The following is a 5,053-nucleotide window of genomic DNA, read 5'->3' as shown; positions in this document are numbered from 1 at the left end:
CAGAACCTTCAGTTTTCTAGATCCTGTTCTAAAGTGATAGCATACAATATACATCATAATTGCCATGGCAACAACAGATTCATATGCTAATGAGGAGTGCAGTTTTATAGAAATGCAAAGAACCTGGAATTAGCCTTTGATTCTAGGGGCCATTGCTGGGTATGGACTAGCCTGCCTAAGCTTAATATCGCATTTCAGAAAGGTCTTATTCAAATCTGTTTTCCCTTTGCAAAAATCTGGGTTAGGCAGGAACGGGTTTCTGACAGGCCGGGTAACAGTCTCCAGGGTATTTTTTCTTTAAACCACCACCATTCCCTGGGCTCAGCCTAGCTCCACTACTCAGCAGTGAATACACTGACTGGCTACCCAAAATTCATTTTTCTCTTTTTTTTCTAAGACAGTTTTCCTTTGCTTTAGAAAGACACTGCTCTTTCACACAGTCCAAGAGAATTAGGAGAAGCTGTTTCGAACTCCAGAGCTGAATCTTGATGACTGTATAGCCTCGACTCAAAGTCCGTGTTGGTAATCTTATTTTACTTGCTAATAATCTGTTCAGGAAGCCAATCTTCACCCAATCAGCACGTTACCATGTATTGCTAGGTCCCAACTGTGGCAACATGACTTAGCAAGTCTCATCTAAGTTCCTGGGGAAGAAATTCTACTTCATGGGAAGGCGAGAGGTTATTTATGTTTTTCCTCTTGTTAGGTGTGCTAAGGAAGAGCTGTTTGCTGCATGCAGCCATGTAGACTGTCACTGAGAATTCGTCCTGAGGAGAAAGCATACACACGTCAAAGGGTAGGGCCAAGAGAATGTTGAGAAAGGGAGCTGAAACACTGATTACACCTTGTCTGGAATCCAACCCAGCTTCCAGACTCTCAGAGAGATCCAAATTTGCCCTATTGGTTTTGATTTGGGATTCTGTTACTGACTACCCAAAATCCTACTTAATAATATTACATACTTTAAATGTTATGAATTGAATATTTGGTCTGCTGATGTAGAAAACTGCAAGATAATTAAATAACTGATCCCTTTAACTACTATCACAAAAGAGAGGGTCTATGTTATCTTTATGTAACAGAGTAAAAAGAAATTAGCAAGATGGTGGAGTAAGAGGATGTGGAGCTCACCTCCTCCAACAAACACATCAAAAATACATCTACACATGGAATAATACTCATGGAAAACTAACTGGAAACTGTCAGAAGGATTCCTATACAACCAATACTGTATGAAAGATACACACATAATTGGGTAGGATGAGAAGGAAAGTATTGGGTCAGGACCTGTGCCCCTGGCAGAGGACCAAGAGGAAAAGGGAGACTGCACAGGCAAACACTTGCCCTGGGGAGTGAGCAAGTCAAACCACAGACTGGGTATCCCAGTCCTGGGGTCCTAGCTGTAGGAGACAAGCCTGTTTGGCTGCCAGAAAAGCATTGGGACAGACAGAAAGACTGGAGAAGACTAGATTCCAGTTCTGAGGAGCTCATACATGCTGGCTTGCCCCCCAGGCATGGCAGAGAGAGGTCCCCAGCTCAAGCCAAGTGAACGCTCCCACCCTGCCCACTCCATGCCGTAGTCTATCACTAGACCTGGGGTGGCCACAACAGGGGAAAAGATGCTACCAGGGGCAAAGTCTGAGCAAAGCCCCAGATGCCTATACAGGCAAAACACTGGACCTCTGTAAGTGCATGAGCTCCACTTGCTTCAGAACCCCCCTCCTTTGGGGCACAGGCCCTAATGTGGGGAGAAGGGAAAACACACACTTAAAGGGAACAGAGCTAACTGAGCCCAAACCTCAAGTCTTCTATTTCAGCAACTTGGCAGTAGACTCCACTCCTGATAAGTCAGTTACAGCCACTGAGTAGAAAAGAAGTCTCGCCTCACACCCTTCCTGGGCTCTAGCTCCTCTATCACCAGCCACACCCCCAACCAAGGTGACAGCTGCCAGCACTCCCTGAGGAAAGACGTGACTGGCATCCACATTGAATTCAGGCCTGCCGCAAAGGCACTGGGCACACAGTTTCCATAGGTATACTCCCACATAAGAACACCCCTTCAAGACCAAAATAGGTAACTGTTTCACCTCAATTCATAGAGACAAAGAAAGTTAAACATAATGAAAAAGCAGAGGGACTACTCTCAACTGAAAAAGCAAGAGAAAACCTCTGAAAAAATAATGAAATAGAAATAAGCAATTTACCAAACAGATAATTCAAAATATTGGTAATAATAATGCTAACTGAATTAGGGAAGAAGACTGATCCAAACACAAATCATTTTAACATGGAACTAGAAATTATAAAGAGGACACAATCAGAAAGAGATTAATTCAGTACCTGAGATAAAAAGCCTGCTAGAAGCAATCAATATAGACTAAATGACACAGAAGAATGTGTAAGTGATCTGGAAGACAGAGTAACAGAAATCACCCATTAGAACAGCACACAGACAAATGAAAAAACATGAGTGCAATGTATGAGATCTTTGAGATAACATCAAACATGCCAACATTTGTATTACAGAGGTTCCAGAAAGAAACAAGGGAGTTAAGACTTCTAAAAAGCTATTTCATGATTTATGGCTGAAAATTTCCCAAACCAGAAGGAAACAGACATCTGGGTACAGGGAAGCACAGAAGGTCCCAAACAAGATGAACCTCAACAGACCCACAAGTCATATCATAATTAAAATCACCAAAGTTAAATATAAAAAGAGAATTCTAAAAGCAACAAGAGAAAGAGTCATATACAACGGGAACCCCATAAAGCTATCAGCTGATTTTTTGCAGGTCAGAAGGGAGTGGCATGATATATTCAAAGTCCTGAAAGGGAAAAACCTGCAACTCAGGATATTTTACCCAGGAAGATTATTATTTAGAATAGAAAGAGAGAGAAATAATTTCTTAGACAAGCAAAAACTATAAAGTAGGTACTAAATCTACCTTAAAAGAAATACTGAAGGGTCTTCTTTAAATAGAAAAGAAGCAAGAATATATAGGAAAGGGAAAAATCCCAAAAGGCAAATATATAGTAAGGATTGAGTATCACTTAAACCAACACACAGATTAAAAGATAAAAATTTGTAAAAGCAACAACAATGACAATAAACAGTTAAGAGATATGCTTAAGATGTAAAATGTGACATCAAAAAGAAAAACTGGGGGAGGGGAGTAAAAATGTAGCTCTTTTAGAATGCATTTGAACTTACATGACTATCAGTTCAAAAACAACTGGAAAATTCCTTTCAGCCGGAACCACCATCTTGCAGTAATTCACCAAAATGACGAACACAAAGGGAAAGAGGAGGGGCACCTGTTCTTGAGGCCTTTTAGGAAACATGGAGTTGTTCCTTTGGCCACATACATGTGAATCTATAAGAAAGGTGATATTGCAGACATCAAGGGAACTGGTACTGTTCAAAAAGGAATGCCCCACAAATGTTACCACGGCAAAACTGGAAGAGTCTACAATGTTACCCAGCATGCTGTTGGCATTATTGTAAACAAACAAGTTAAGGGCAAGATTTTTGCCAAGAGAATTAATGTGCGTGTTGAGCATACTAAGCACTCTAAAAGCTGAGACAGCTTCCTGAAACGAGTGAGGGAAAATGATTAGAAAAAGAAGGAAGCCAAAGAGAAAGGTACTTGGGTTCAGCTGAAGCACCAGCCTGCTTCACCCAGAGAAGCCCACTTTGTGAGAACCAATGGAAAGGAGCCTGAACTGTTGGAACCCATTCCCTATGAATTCATGGCATGACAGGTGTAAAGAAAATAAAAGACCTGCACTGTAAAAAAAAAAAAAAAAAAAAACAACTGGAAAATAAAGATTAAAATGGCAGTATGTACATACCTGTCAATAATTACTTTAGATTTCAGTGGACTAAATGCTCAAATGAAAAGACAGAGTGGCAGATTGGGTTAAAAAAAAAACAAGATCCTGAAATATGCCACCTACAAAAAACTCACTTTGGGGTGAAAGACACACAGACTCAAAGTGAGGAGAAGGAAAAAAGATATCAAGCAAAATGAAATGATAAGAAAGTGGGGACAGCAATACTTACATCAGACAAAATATACTTTAAAACAAAAACTATAATAAAAGACAAAGAAGGACATTATATACTGATAAATGGATTAATACAGTAAGAGGCTATCACACTCATTAACTTATATGTGCACAACACAGGAGCATGTAAATATACAAAGCAAATACTAACACATATAAAGGGAGAAATTGACAATACAATCATAGTAGGGGACTTTAAACACCACACTGACATCAATGGACAGCTCATCCAGATGGAAAAATCAATAAGACAATAGTAGTATTAAATAACACAACAGACCAGCTGGACTTAAGTGAGAGCTACAGGGTGTTAATTCCAAAAACAGCAGAATATGCACTCTTTTCAGGTGAACATGGAACATTCTCCAGGATAGATAACATACTACAGCACAAAACAAGCCTCAATAAGTTTAGAAGGATAAAAATTGTATTAACACTTTTTTCTGACCTCAACAGTATGAAATTAGAAATCAACACCGGAAAGAAAATGGGAAAAGAACAAACATGAGGACATTACATGCTACTAAAAAACCAATGGGTCAATGATGAAGTCAAACACATTTCAGAAAATACCTTGAGATGAAGAAAATGGAAACACTACAAAATCTATGGGATGCAGTAAAAGCAGTTTTAAGAGGGAGGTTCACAGAGATAACAGGCCTTCCTTAAGAAACAAGGAAAATCTCAAACAAACCACCTAAACTACCACCTAAAAGAATTAGAAAAACAAGAACAAAGAAAGAGAAAATCAGCAGAAGGAAAGAAATAATAAAGATCAGAAAGGAAATAAATGAAATACAAACAACAGAAAAGAAGAAACAAAGAGTTGGGTTTTTGATAAGCAAAACTGAAAACGATTTAGCCAGGCTGACCACGAAGAAAAGAGAGAGGACTCAAATAAACAAAATAAGAAATGAAAGAGGAGACATAACAAACAATGCCACAGAAATACAAAAAATTCTAGGACAATACTATCAACATTTTA

At 39.1% G+C, this 5,053-nt stretch overlaps 1 pseudogene; it reads left to right on the top strand.

The window, feature by feature from the left end:
* Positions 1-3,280: 3,280 nt before the first annotated feature.
* On the top strand, positions 3,281-3,796 carry LOC107034897 (large ribosomal subunit protein eL21-like; annotated as a pseudogene).
* Positions 3,797-5,053: the final 1,257 nt, after the last annotated feature.

This window comes from Vicugna pacos, chromosome 15, assembly GCF_048564905.1.
Source record: "Vicugna pacos chromosome 15, VicPac4, whole genome shotgun sequence".
NCBI lineage: Eukaryota > Metazoa > Chordata > Mammalia > Artiodactyla > Camelidae > Vicugna > Vicugna pacos.
This window is presented reverse-complemented; position numbering and strand designations above follow the sequence as displayed.